General features: G+C 40.0%; 1 long non-coding RNA gene across 10 annotated transcripts in view; it reads left to right on the forward strand.

Moving 5' to 3' along the window:
• Positions 1-1,415: 1,415 nt before the first annotated feature.
• Positions 1,416-15,219, forward strand: part of LOC129050386 (uncharacterized) — a 46,041-nt gene continuing 32,237 nt past the window's right edge. For 4 of the 10 annotated variants that reach the window (XR_010137363.1, XR_010137365.1, XR_010137360.1 and 1 more), the window contains exons 1-5: positions 5,551-5,763; positions 9,800-9,876; positions 12,257-12,375; positions 13,500-13,654; positions 13,753-13,896. This is a non-coding gene — a long non-coding RNA (uncharacterized LOC129050386). Of the gene's footprint in view, positions 1,537-3,840; positions 4,039-5,550; positions 5,764-9,799; positions 9,877-12,256; positions 12,376-13,499; positions 13,655-13,752; positions 13,897-15,219 lie in introns of those variants that run through there. The other 6 variants (XR_010137364.1, XR_010137361.1, XR_010137367.1 and 3 more) reach the window with 6 other exon arrangements.

Raw genomic sequence — 15,219 nt, forward strand, 5'->3', positions numbered from 1 at the left:
TCTGAGTAGCTGGGATTACAAGTGTGAGCCACCATGCATGCCCGACTAATTTTTGTATTTTTAGTAAAGACGGGGTTTCACCGTGTTGGCCTTAGAGGGCCTGTTGTTTTGATTTATTAAGTTTAATACACAGTACTTGGCCCTTGTTACACATTTCCAATATGATTAGAAAGTCTTTTTTTTTTGAGACGCAGTCTCGCTCTGTCGCCCAGGCTGGAGTGCAGTGGCATGATCTCAGCTCACTGCAAGCTCGGCCTCCCGGGTTCACACCATTCTCCTGCCTCAGCCTCCGGAGTAGGTGGGACTCCAGGCACCCGCCACCATGGCTGGCTAATTTTTTGTGTTTTTAGTAGAGACGGGGTTTCACCGTGTTAGGCAGGACGGTATCGATCTCCTGACCTTGTGATCTGCCCACCTCGGCCTCCCAAAGTGCTGGGATTACAGGCGTGAGCCACCGCGCCCGGCCTCTGCTTACCTTATAAAATAAAACAGGATACAGTAACCTTTTAATCAAAACACAGCATCACAGATGGAGACGCAAAGCCCGACATTGTTATTACTGTTTTTTTATCAGCTGATACAACTATTCTAGTGATGGTACTGTGCTGCGTAGCTACCCTGAACACACTACTTTCTCACTGTGTTAAGGGTATGTCATATTTTTACTGTTAAGTACTTATGTGTGAATAAGTGTAAGGAAATGTTTGCCTATCAGTAGCATATAAATTCAGAGGCAGGAATGATGGTAATGCCAAACAACCACAGATATTTCACATGGGTGGCTGAGATAATGACACTTTTGCTTTCTTACGGTTCACTGTACACAAACTTTGTGTAATGTAGAAAATAAATATTTTGTAAAATTACCTTCAGGCTATGTGTATAAAAGATGTATATAATACATAAATGAGTCTGGTGTTTCAACTTGGGTCCCATCCCCAAGATAACTTATTATGTAGATGCAAATATTCCAAAATATGAAAAATTCTGAATCACTTCTGATCCCAAGCATTTCAGATAAGCCATACTTAATCTGTAATTCAAGATGTATTTTACCCATTTACCTGATCTAGATGCTATATTTTTGTTAGGTGTATATTAGCTTTATATGTACAGGTGTCAGTGACTATAAGACCTGGCTTTAAATTTAACCTTTTCCTTAATACTGGATGGGCCCCATATATTCTGTTGTATGTGTATATAAGGTAACACAAGTCCTTTTGTCTCCCCCAGTTCCTTTTGCATATGAGAAAACATAAGCCATTTTGTGCCTCTTGCATCTTAAGCCATAGTCTATTTTACTATGTGGTTTCCCATCTGGTTATTTTTGGGAGTACCAGATGGTCTCATAAAAAGAGTGGGTTTTCCTGAAACTTTTGGATTAATATTGAACTTGTTTATCATCTTTTAGCTGTGCGGTCAGAGAAGAAATGCCTTAGAAAGGCAAGCAAGTGGCTTTTGGAATATACAGAAGAATATGATCAGATATTTACTCCTAAGAAAAAACAAAAGAAGGTACAGGAGCAGGTGCACAAGGTGTGTTGCAAAATTTCGGCAAACTTTCACTGGTCCTTAGGAAACTGCAATTTTATCTTCAGTGTCATACTTTAACTTCATGAAATAATAATTTCCGTAACTGGGATCTTGTTTTTTATTCTCAGCTTCTAGCACAGTACTTAGGATTTAGTGGTTATTCAGGAAATATATAAATGAGTCTACATATTATATTTCTTTATGTACATATTTTTTCCTCTTTGTCTTCAAAGAGTATTTAATGACTTAGGAATATTGTTGTGATTTTATCTTAAGTAAAAATATAGGGTATAAAGTGAAATATATATAGTCTGATCCTAATTTCAAAAATAAATACATCTTATTTGTCTTATTTTTTAATTCAGTTTTTTTAAAATGAAGTATTTAGAGACATTTTGACCTTCTACGCCTACATAGGTTAATATGTAGTTAAAAAATGGAACATTTTCCTTTATAATCAATTTAACAGACTTACATCTTATATAAGATCTGTTTATCTGACATCAGCTGTCTTTCAGATTTCACCAATTATCCCCTAACCTTTACCTTTGGATTATTCATACCAGGACTCAGTCTAGGACTACTCATTGTAACTGGTTGTTATGGTTCTCAAATCACTTTGAATTCAGAACAACCCCTTTTTTCATGATCAGGATCATGTCTATAAGAGAGTGACATGTAAAGTTATCTACTTCTCTATATTTGTGTAATTGCTTTCTCTTAGGTGTCACTTAGATTTTCTCTATCTCCTGTTCTCTGTGAAGTGGAAGATAGAACCTAACAGTTTGATAGATTGAAGTTGAACATTTTTAGCTAGACTGTATCAGAGATGATAATGTGTAATACATTGCATATTGAGAGTTTAAAAAAAAAGGAATATTTTATTCCCATCAGCCATTCCCCGACAGTTTGTTTTTTCTTTTTTAAAATTGAGACAGGGTCTTGCCCAAGCTGGAGTGCAGAGATGCATGAACACAGTTCACTGCAGCCTTGACCTCCTGGGTTTAAGCAATCCTTCCATCTCAGCCTCCTGAGTAGTTGGGACCACAGGTGCACACTACCACACCTGGCTAATTTTTAACAACAAGTATTTTGTAGAGGCGATATCCCACTATGTTGCCCTTGCTAGTCTGGAATTCCTGGGCTCCAGTGATCTTTCTGCCTGAGCCTCCCAGAGTGTTGGGATTACAGGTGTGAGCTACCATGCCCAGCTTCCTTGATGGTTTTTTGAAAACCCCAGTTGAAGATCTTTACCTATATTAATAATTTTATTAGAGGTTACAAAATGAAGACTTTCAGATTTTATTATTTTCTCTATTTTTATTAAGTGATAGTCTCTTTCATTAACTGGACTCTATTATTGTCCTGAAATACTTGAAAGGCAGAATAAGTGCTTCTTTCTTTCCCATTAATTACCAATTGTAACATTAAGGAGTTCATTAGTAGTTGTTTTAATTGGAGACATTAGAGCAGTCTTTTTCCCCTGCCTTTGAATTATTGTTGTGGACTTATCAATATTATAGCTTCAGTGTATCTCAGTCACCTTCATTTTTTTCTTTATTTAATTTTGGTTAAATATACATATATATAAAACATTTTATTATTTTATCTTTTTTTTTTTTTTTTGAGAGAGAGTCTCACTCTCGCCCAGGCTGGAGTGCAGTGGTATGATCTCGGCTCACTGCAAGCTCCATCTCCCGGATTCACACCTCCTTCTGCCTCAGCCTCCCATGTAGCTGGGACTACAGGTACCCGCCAGCACGCCTGGCTAATTTTTTGCATTTTTAGTAGAGACGGGGTTTCACCGTGTTAGCCAGGATGGTCTCGATCTCCTGACCTCGTGATCTGCCCGCCTCGGCCTCCCAAAGTGCTCGGATTATAGGCATGAGCCACAGCGCTGGGCCTGTTTTATCCATTTGTAAGTGTACAGTTCAGTGGCATGAAGCACAGTTACATTGTTGTGGAACCATCTCCACCATCCATCTCGATAATTTTTTTCATCTTTCCAAACTAAAAGTCAATACCCATTAACCAATAACTCCCTTTTCTGCTCAACCCCTGGCAATTGCCATTCTATGTTCTGTCTTAAGAATTTTCTTATTCTAGATACCGCATATACTTGAAATCATATGATATTTGTTCTTTGTGTCTAAGTAATTTCCCTTAGCATACATAATGTCTTCAAGGTTCATCCACTTTTTGTAGCCTTTGTCAGAATTTCATTCCTTTTAAAGTGCGTTATTCTTTTTGACACTTAAATTACAACAATTTTGGCCTGTGGACTCTAATTTTATTTTTTGTTCTTAGGTAAATTCCCGCTGTGAAGAGGAAAGCCTTCTAGCCCGAGGTCGATCTAGTGCTCAGAACAAGCAGGTGGACGAGAATTCTTTGATTTCAACCAAGGAAGAGCTTCCAGTTCTTGAAAGGGAGGCTCTGTAGACCAGGCGCAGTGGCTCACGCCTGTAATCCCAGCACTTTGGGAGGCCGAGGCGGGTGGATCACGAGGTCAGGAGATGGAGACCATCCTGGCTAACATGGTGAAATCCTGTCTGTACTATAAATACAAAAAATTAGCCGGGCATGGTGGCAGGAGCCTGTAGTCCCTGCTACTAGGGAGGCTGAGGCAGGAGAATGGCATGAACCCGGAAGACTGAGTGTGCAGTGAGCGGGGATCCCATGACTGCACTCCAGCCTGGGTGACACAGCAAGACTCTGTCTCAAAAAAAAAAGGAGGTTCCATTTTTGGAGGGCCCCTTGGCTCAGTCAGAACTTGGAGGTGGACATGCTGAGTTGCCACAGCTGACCTTGTCTGTACCTGTGGCTCCGGGAGTCTCTCCACGGCCTGCCCTTGAGTCTGAGGAATTGCTAGTTAAAACACCAGGTAAGGTGTGGTTGGGGTCTCAGTATTTGAGCAGATATGATTAGAGGAAGCAGGAGATTTTAGTATGTTTTGATGTAAAGCCAACATTGTATCTATATACAATAAACTACCCCCTTTTGTCCTGGGAAATAGTTACAATGATGGCTAATTAGATATAGTTACTATGAATTGTAGCACGCTATCAAGGAGACGTATTTTTGATAACTATGCTCCTTGCTCCAGTGTTGCTCTTCATGATTGTTGATCAGCCACTGTGTAAATTAACAACCAGAATAACAGGGCTTCAAGAGGGGCACCGCACATTAGTGGAATAAGCACTGTGCTTCAAGTGCTGACTCCACCAGTCCTTGTGTTACTTGGGAAGTTGTTTAGTCCCTGAACTTGTTTCCTCATCTATAAAATGGAGATCATAATGTATTAATGTATGATGTTATATACCTGACAACATAGTAATTACCAGTTCATTAGAAGTTAATTACCAGTTACTTCTCACTTGATCATTCTTTATATATCACCTGGGGAGAGTTGGATCTAAACATATTGTCTCTAATTCACCTTGTAACTATTGAATATTATAGGCAGTCAAGGAATGGGAAGAATCCTCTTTTCTGTACCCCTTTAAATTTTGGATGTAACTTTTTACATCATCAACAGGAGCTTTTGATGTTATTCCTTAAAGAAATGATTCCAATTGTGCTTAAACTAGTTGGGTATAATTAAAAAGATTTTTGAGAGAATAGTAAAGATAGTTGTTGTTTCAGTACCTATTATGTGCCAAACTCGATTTATTAAGTCAGCTCTTTTATATAATTCTTGAGTGATCCTATGAATTATCTTTTACCTATTGAATTTTATTTTCTTAGGGGCAGAGCAGAAACTGTAATCGTGGTCCATTTATGACCATTATCCAAGCTCTATTTCACTCCTCCTTATTTTGTCCTCACCAAAAATCAGTTGTCATAAAGATAGTTCTGTCCTTTTGATTTCTCCCTTAGTTATTTTGTGATTTAAAGTCAACACACACACATCCCTCACATTAGTTTGTGTTTGCATTGAGAACTGTTTACTTGTTTTGTTTACTAATATTTTATAATCAAATTACCATCCTGCCTCTTCCCATAAGATGATAGAGAAAACATCAAAAACATTGAGATTCACTTTGTGTGGTATACAGATTTTTAAAAAATTAACTTGTGCCCAGTTTCTAAATCATTTAATATAAAGATACATGCATTTCAGGACTTTATGAAAGTAAACATCAAAGAAAACCAACTAAGAAACTTCTTGAATCCAATGATTTAGACCCTGGATTTATGCCCAAGAAGGGGGACCTTGGCCTTTCTAAAAAGGTATGTTATTTTTGTAAGTTCTAAAAGAAATAAACTCAGGAAATGAGGAATTTTTAAAATGACATTTTGAGTAGTAGTTATAACATTGATGTACATACATATAGAAATTAGTGTGTGTGTCAGCAGGCATACATGATCTGAGATTTCCTACAGGAAAGGCTGTTTTGCAGTTGTGTAACCATGTATGTGTATAAACTGGTTTCAGGTGTCCTTACCAATGAAAAAAATTTTTAAATGCTTTTAAGATTAAGTTTGTGTTTGTTATAATTTCTTTTCTGGGTTCAAATCCTCTTAACTGTTTTCTACTAAACTACTATCTCAAACATCACTAGTCTGCTCTATCCTATTGCCATGTCGTTGTAGCCCTTTTGTATTTTTCTTTTTTTTTTTTGAGACAGGGTCTGATTCTGTCACCAAGGCTGGAGTGCAGTGGCATAATTTTGGCTCACTGTAATCTCTGCCTCCCAGGCTCCCCAGAGAATTTTTTGTATTTTTTTGGTAGAGACGGGGTATCAATTTTTTTGTGTGATTCATACTTTTTGTGTTTTATTCAAGAAATCTAGTGTGATGGCTTAAGCCTATAATCCGGGGACTTAGGGAACCTGAGGCGGTAGGATTGCTTAAGCTCAGGAGTTTGAGACCAGCCTGGGCAATAAAGGAGACCTTGTCTCTACAAAACAAAACACAATGCCAAAAACACCAGAAAACGGCTGTGGTGTTGCGTGTCTGGTCCCAGCTACTCAGAAGGCTGAAGTGGTAGGATGTCTTGAGCCCTGGAGGTCAAGGCTGCAGTGAGCTATGATTGCACTATTGCACTCCACCCTGGGTGACAGAGCAAGACCCTGTCTCAGTCAGTCAATCAATCAGTGAAATCTTTGTGTACACCATGGACACAAATGTGTTCTTCCTGTGTTTTCTTTTAGGAGCTTTTTGGTTCTGGTTTCACATACAGATCTTTGTTCCATCTTGAATTTTTGAGACGGAGTTTTGTTCTCCCCCATATTGATGTCCAGTTGTTTTACCACCATTTACCAAAAAATCCCTGATATTGTCTGGGTGCGGTGGCTCACACCTGTAATCCCAGCAGTTTGGGAGGCCGAGGCGGGCAGATCACTTGAGGTCAGGAGTTGGAGACCAGCCTGGCCAACATGGTGAAACCCCATCTCTACTAATAATACAAAAAAAAAATAGCTGGGTGTCGTGGTGTCTGCCTGTAATCCCAGCTACTCGGGAGGCTGAGACAGGAGAATTGCTGGAACCTGGGAGGCAGAGGTTGTAGTAAGCCGAGGTCATGCCACTGCACTCCAGTCTAGGCGACAGAGCCAGACTCTCTCTCAAAAAAAAAAAAAAATTCCCTGCTATTTATCCTCACCATCTCTCAGATGCCTAATCTCTTTTAAGTATTAATCATGCTTAATAACTCTTTGTCACTGTTGAATTTTTTACTTTTGGGGAGAGGGAATTGCCATTAAATTTGGGATCAGAGCAAGAGAAAATCAGAATGATTGGTTATGGCTAGCACCAAACTCTGGAGAAAAGTGCCTTCTTGTCTGTTTGGGAGTCTGTCTTGCCATCTGACCTGGTCTACTTCATTGTTGAAGTCCTGGTTACCCTGAGGTATATTTTGTCATAAGGCTAAAGCCATGATTCAGTTCCATTTTAGTTTACCAGGCACACCACCACCCTGTCTGCAGGTGGATTAATCAGTAACAGAATGAGAGATGATCTGTTCTGGTAGTGCTTTAAGGGTACTCTGGCTGAATGTATATCCACACTAGACTTTATCTACACAGTAAGTCACTGGAATCTTAGTCACATCCTCTAAGAAGTTCTTTGGTCTTTTTCATTCTAAACAGAACAGTTTGATTTTTATTCATATGGTATGATTCTTGTGTGTGTGCGTGGGTGGGTGGGTGTGTGTGTGCTGTTAATTTTTATTTTAATTTATAAAATTGATCAGAATAGAAATGAGAATATTTCCTGCATTATTCTCTGACTGTAGTTTGGGGAGCATTGTAATTATTTTATTCCACAGCTTTTGGGTAACTGTTAAAGAATGAACTAATTTGTTATCTAAATGAAATGATTGGTATTTAAAGAAAATTGCGGAAATGTATTTTGTGGATTTGTCTAGGAGTCTCGTTTTGTTGAATTGGATACCTAACATTTGCCCATTCATTTTACTTCACTTGGTTAGACTTCTGATATATACTGAACATGAGGAGAATTGCAGTCTTATGATTTATTAATATGATAAAATGAGCATTGAGAAATTCACAGCTGTATTTTATCTTGTTTTAGTCCCAAACATTAGGAACTCTACAGCAAGAATGGCCTTTATTTTTTATTTATTGATTTATTTGAAATGGAGTTTTGCTCTTGTTGCCCAGGCAGAATGCAATGGCGTGATCTTGGCTCACCACAACCTCCGCCTCCCAGGTTCAAGCAATTCTCCTACCCCAGCCTCCCGAGTAGCTGGGATTACAGGGATGTGCCACCATGCCCGGCTAATTTTTTGTATTTTTAGTAGAGACGGGGTTTCTCCATGGTAGTCAGGCTGGTCTCGAACTCCCGACCTCAGGTGATCCACCCGCCTCACCCTCCCAACATGCAGGGATTACAGTCGTGAGCCACCATGCCTGGACAGAAGGGCCTTTATTGTATTGACTTTTTGTGACCACTAAATGTTGTTTTACAGTTATGATGAGGAATATTATCATTCTTGTAGGAAAAGACATTTGCTTGGGATGGAACTAATTCATACAAGTACAAGTATTAGTAGTGGGTGAATAAAATGGCCCTTGATTAGACTCCTGATGTTGAGTATTTGTTTTGAGTTTTAATGTTGCTTTAATTTGGATTAATCTGAAGTCATTTTAAGTTGGAATGCCATTCAGTATTTCAGAACTGTTTAATGTACAGTTCACCAAGTAAACAGGTCTGTGTCAAATCTAATAGCTGTGAACACAATTGTAGGAAGATGGATTATTTTTCTTTTCTTTTCTTTTTTTTTTTTTTGAGACTTGCTCTGTCTCCAGGCTGGAGCTCAGTGATGCGATCTTGGCTCAATGCAACCTCCACCTCCTGGGCTCAAACAATTCTGCCTCAGCCTCCTGAGTAGCTGGGATTACAGGCATGTGCCCCCGCACCTAGCTAATTTTTGTATTTTTAGTAGAAACGGGGTTTCACCGTGTTGGCCATGGTTGGCCAAGCTGGATTCAAACTCCTGACCTCAGATGATCTGTCCCCCTTGGCCTCCCAAAGTGCTGAGATTACAGGCATGAGCCACCGTGCCTGGCCAGGAAGATGGATTTTAAGTACAGGGTGCAGTGCAATAACATTGAACCTGTGGGTCTCTGGGTACATACCCCTTCTCTTTCTCCACTTCAGTCACAGAAAGCATAGTGTATTCACAGAAAGCATTGTGTATCTAGTCTATATAGTCTATATGTTGGAAATCTCTGGCCAGTCTTTATTGTGGTGTTCACAGGTCTGTTGGAGTTTTTTTTGTTGTTGCTTTTTTTTAATTTTTGTTTTTGTTTCTGTTTTTTTGAGATGGAGTCTCTCTCCTTACCCAGGCTGGAGTGCAATGGTGTGATCTCGGCTCACTGCAACCTCCTCCCTCTGGGTTCAAGCAATTCTCCTGCCTCAGTCTCCCAAGTAGCTGGGATTACAGGCATGTGCCATCATGCCCGGTTAATTTTGCATTTTTAGTAGTGACGGGGTTTCTCCATGTTGGTCAGGCTGGTCTTGAACTCCCAACCTCAGGTGATCCACCCGCCTCAGCCTCCCAAAGTGCTAGGATTACAGATGTGAGCCACCGTGCCCAGTCTGTTGGAGCATTTTTAAATCTGATTCCTTTTCCCCCTGAAGTTTCTGTTTAACCGTTTACTGTGGTCATGTTGATTTTTTTAATTGCTAAAACAAGTCAAAAGTGTATATCCATAGCAGCTGACAATTTAGACTTTGGCATATAAGGTAAAGGGTTTATTTTTTTCATTCATCTGTAAATGGTGTTGTTTTCACTTATTTGTAGTGCTTAAGAAGCTGGTCACCTGGAGAATGGAATAACTGAATCTTGTGCCACATCTTTTTCAACAGATTTTGGTGGAGGTGAGTATTTTTGAGATTTAAAGAATGTAATACAGTAGTAAGTTTGAAGCACTTTGTCCTTTAACCACAAAAAATGTTTCATGTGTAAGCCAGACCAGTGAGGTACAAGTTTTCAAACTGGTTTGCCCAAAATCTGCTTCCTGAAACAGATAAAATATTCATAAATTGAACATCTACTCTACCAGGACTTTTAGTAGGAATGCTACCTGTAATCTCTCTAAAGCATTACAGAGAGTTGGATTATTATCTATAGTATTCCTGTTTTATAGAAGAAAAGTGAAGATGAACAAGGTAGCAAGGTCAGGGAACTAAATCCACACCTGACCAATTTCATGGTCATACTCCTGTCTTCTTATCCTCCCCAGGTTTCCTCCTTGCCACTTCTGTCTTCCACTCTTCATTTGTCTGCCAAAGCCATTTATTGATTAGTGTCATTTTTGAAATGTTATTCCAAATTTGAGCACACTGCAGCAGGCATGATCTGCCAGCAAAGAGTATCATGGAGGCAAGATTATATTTCATGTGACCTACGATTATTAAATTTTCTAACAAGTAAATCTAGCAATATGTTAGCTTATTTAGCCACGTGGCAATTGTAATCCCATAGGTTGGTCAATTTGCTTGTAAGATTTAAAAATAGGCTGCTTTCAAAATAATATCAGGCCGATCATGGTGGCCCACAACTGCAATGCCAGCGCTTTGGGAGGCTGAGATAAGAGGATCACTTGAGGCCAGGTGTTCCCCCCAGACCAGGCTTGGCACTTAGTGAGACCCTGTCTCTATCTACAATTTAAAAAACTTCAGCTAGGCATGGTGGTGTATGTCTGTGGTCACAGCTGCTTGTTAAGCTGATGTGGGAGGATCCCTTGAGTCCTAGAGGTTAAGGCTACAGTGAGCTGTTGCTCACAGCAGGCACTGTAGCCTGGGCAACAGTGAGAGACCATGTCTCTTAAAATAATAGTAGTAATAATAATAACATCAGCTCTTTTCCTATACTTTTATATTTCATTTTTAAAATAAAACCTAAAACATGAACTTTATCCATTATAAATTTTGTGTAAGTGTTCCAGCTTATGAGAATTTCAAACCTTTCTGTTATGCTCATATTAAGTTGTCTTATAGTGTTAGGCTGTGAGCAGTTTTGATGGCAGAGCTTCTCCAGCTCAAATCAGGCAGTCAAAAAAAGAGCTCACTGAGGCAGTCTTCAAAACTCCAACTTTCATATTGTTAACTAGCAGAAATATCCTGGAATGTTTTATGAAATACCTCTTATGTTCCTCTTTGTGTTTCTATAACACAATTGAAATGTGTTTAATGGAAAGTGCAGGAGGGACTAGAAGAATTTCTTTTTTTTTTTTTTTTGGTTTGAGACAGAGTCTGGCTCTGTCGACCAGGCTGCAGTACAGTGGCACGATCTCAGCTCACTGTAGCCTCCGCCTTCTGGGTTCAAGCGATTCTCCTGCCTCAGCCCCCTCAGTAGCTGGGACTACCGGTGTACTCCACCACGCCCGGCTAATTTGTTTTGTATTTTTAGTAGAGACAGGGTTTCACCATGTTGGCCAGATGGTCTCAATCTCCTGACCTCGTGATCTGCCTGCCTCAGCCCCACAAAGTGATGGGATTACAGGTGTGAGCCACTGTGCCCGGCCTCAACTCTCCATCTTAATCCTTTTTTTCTTTTTTTTCTTCTTGAGATGGAGTTTCGCTCTTGTTACCCAGGCTGAGTGTGGTGGCGTGATCTTGGCTCACTGCAACCTCTACCTCCTGGTTTCAAGTGATTCTCCTGCCTCAGCCTCCTGAGTAGCTGGGATTACAGGCATGCACCACCATGCCTGGCTAATTTTGTATTTTTAGTAGAGATGGGGTTTCACTATGTTGGTCAGGCTGGTCTTGAATTCCTGGCCTCATGTGATCTGCTGGCCTCAGCCTCCCAAAGTGCTGGGATTACAGGCTTGAGCCACGGTGCCCGGCCCTTAATCCTTAAATCATATAGTGATTGATATTACTGTCTCCAATCTTGAAGCCTAGGGAGTGCTATCTTTTCATGACTAGTAAAATGCATTTCCCCTTCATCTATAGGATTTAATTCCTTTGAGGAACTACAAGATTTGTCATTTCAATCACATAAATTAAAATTTCTGTAATAACCTATACACTTACTATTTAATCTGTATGAGGGAGAAGTTACATATATGTAGCCATTTCCCAACTAGTTATGTCATGATGAGTTAGTCTCAATTCTTATTTCCCCCATTTTCCTAATCCATAAAGCTGGAGAATTAAATGAGTTTTAAGGTTGGTTTTTATTCTAATAATAGGATAAGAGTTTTTGGACATGTGTGTTATTAGCCAGCAGATAGCACCTATTTTCCTGTCATAGGCACTATCAAGATATTTGACAAACCAAGGACGCGAAAACGACAGAGGCATGCTGCAGCCAAGATGCAATGCAAAAAAGTGAAAAATGATGACTCATCAAAAGAGATTCCATGCTCAGAGGTATTACTCAGTTCCTGGTCTCTTCACCTTCTAAAGAGAAGCTACTTTTCACACCAGAGGCCACATCCCTGTTTCCCTTGAGTTTTCTTAAGAACACTATTCTACCGAAGTGGCTCATGGCCACAAGGCATCCTGGAGGAAAAGTAGAGCCTTATCCTAATAATAAGGCAAGGCACGTATTGCAACTGTCAATATGGTCTTTTTAAAAGATCATCACATCCTGTGCTGTAGGTGTCCAATCAAGTATATGAGTGTTTCATCGTTAAGTAAACTTGTAAAACCAGAGAGCACAATATCAACTCAACATGTGACCTGAAGGAACTTAGATACTGCCCTATAAAAGTTGAGACTGGCCAGGCACTGTGGCTCACGCCTGTAAACCCAACACTTTGGGAGGTCGAGGCGGGTAAATAACTTGAGGTTGAGAGTTTAAGACCAGCCTTGCCAACGTGGTGAAACCTCATCTCTACTAGCAATACAAAAATTAGCTGACTGGTGGTGTGCACCTGTAATTCCAGCTAATCAGGCAGAGGCACAAGAATCGCTTGAACCCATGAGGCAGAGGTTGCAGTGAGCCGAAATCATGCCACTGCACTCCAGCCTGGGTGACAGAGTGAGATTCTGTTTCAAAAGAAAAAAGTTGAGACTGCTGGCTGGGTGTTGTGGCTCATGCCACTCAGCTCTTTGGGAGGCTGAGGTGGGATGATCATTTGAGAACAGGGTTTCAAGACCAACCTGGGAAATACAATGAGACCTTGTCTCTATTTAAATAAAAAAAAAGTTGAGACTGCTGTGATCAGCGGGAAGATTTACTTGCTTATTTTTTGAGACCATCAGCTACTTAATCTTAGGACAATTTTTATGAATATCGACCTTCAGGAAACAAAAGATTTAAAACCATTTCCTTGTAAAGCATCAGTGCAATCATGGATATGATCTTTGGGTTTCCAACTCAGGTTAAAAGAGAGTTAGAAGTCAGGTCAGCATCACACATTATGATGCAGAATGTTTCTTTCCAGGACGATTTGAATAGAATGCCCAAGAGGGGCATTATTTAGGAAACACTGACCTTGGAAGGACAAATAAGTAATCAAATAAACTTAAGAATGTTTTCTCTCCCTTAGTGAAACCTTAAAATGGAACAGCTCAGAAAGTTCCAGTGGAACAAACAGCCTCAGAGCAGTTAGTGGCAGGGCATGAGGCGCCCACTACCCGCCCAATCACAGCAGGGTTAGAACTAACGTTGCATGCAGTCCCCCGAGTGATTGGCTGAACATCTGTAAGTGCTTAATGGCTAGACAAATAGCCCAGAGGGAGGGGGTCAAATGGAAGAGACATCAATAATACAGATGTGGGACATTGTTTTTTCTTTGCAAGGGAGAACTAATGCCTCACAGGACGGCCACAAGCCCCAAGGAAACTGTTGAGGAAGGTGTAGAACACGATCCTGGGATGGCTGCCTCTAACACAATGCAGGGTGAACGTGGTGGAGGAGCTGCACTCAAGGAGAATGTTTGACAGGTAGAGAAATATTTGCCCACTTGTGTTTTCATTGCATGTTCATCTTTAAAGGGAAACCCACTCCATCTCTTTATGATAGTTTCTTGGTAGAATAACAGTGCTTTTGGATGATTCCAGTAGAGTCACTTTCTTTAAGGATTTGACCCTTTTTTCTTCCCACAAAGAAAGATACTTGGAGAAATAGTTTAGTGTTGGTGAACCACCTGCCCTTAAGGCCCATGAAGGAATATATGCTGTGAAGCAAGTCTGAGATGGAATATGTGAATCTCTGGTGGCTTATTCAAATATAATTCTCCAGTACTTCTCATGGTGTCAGAATCTTTGGGTTTGTAAGGAACTTTTCAAGGGTAATTTTAGTTTTGAGATATTTTTCCTTTAACGTGGTGACTTTAGAAATCCTATCATCTATATTTTATTTATTTAATAAATATTTATCCAGTATTTACTATGTATGAAGTATTGTTCCAAGCACTTTATAAATATTACATTATTTAGTCATTGTAATAATCTCATAAGTAGAGTTCTGTGATTATCCCCATTTTGCAGACGAGGAAACTAAATTACAGACAGGATAAATAGCTTGCTTATATTCATGAGAGAAGCCTGGCCATCTGGATATGGAGTCTCCCTCTCCTTTTTTTTAACCTTTAAGCTCTGTTGGACTTGGTTGGTTTAGAGTCTTAACCATTGTGCTGGATTGCCTCTCTGTGAGATAGGGGATTCCACTTTATTGTTAAAGAGCCTTTAAGTCTTTGTGAGTAGAGTCAATGACCATTTGAATTTTTTTTTTAATGGTCTTGATGTACCTATGTAATTCTTAAAATTTGGTATATAAAAACTTGAAGATAGGCAATGCGCAGTGGCTCATACCTACAATCACAGTGCTTTTGGAAGCTGAGGCAGCAGGATTGCTTGAGGCCAGGAGTTCTAAACCAGCCTGGGCAACACAGTGAGACCCCTGTCTCTATTTTTAAAAAGTTTGTCTTTTTTTTAAAATTAGCCAGCTGCATTGGCTCATACCTGTAGCCCAAGAGGTCAAGATTACAGACTTAAATAAACAAAAAACTTGAGGATATTAGTTCTTTTTTAAGTTGAAACCATAGGCCGAGCACAGCACTAATCTCAGCACTTTGGGAGGCTGAGGTGGGTGGATCATTCGAGCCCAGGAATTTGAGACCAGCCTGGGCAACATGGTAAAACCCTGTCTCTGCCAAAAATATAAAAATTAGCCAGGCATTGGCTGGGGTTGGCGGGGGTCCTCTCTCCTTTCCCAGCTTCCACTCAGCCACCACAGTTGCCCCACCATGGGGTGGAGACATGGGT

This window comes from Pongo abelii, chromosome 16 (genome assembly GCF_028885655.2).
Source record: "Pongo abelii isolate AG06213 chromosome 16, NHGRI_mPonAbe1-v2.0_pri, whole genome shotgun sequence".
Lineage (NCBI taxonomy): Eukaryota > Metazoa > Chordata > Mammalia > Primates > Hominidae > Pongo > Pongo abelii.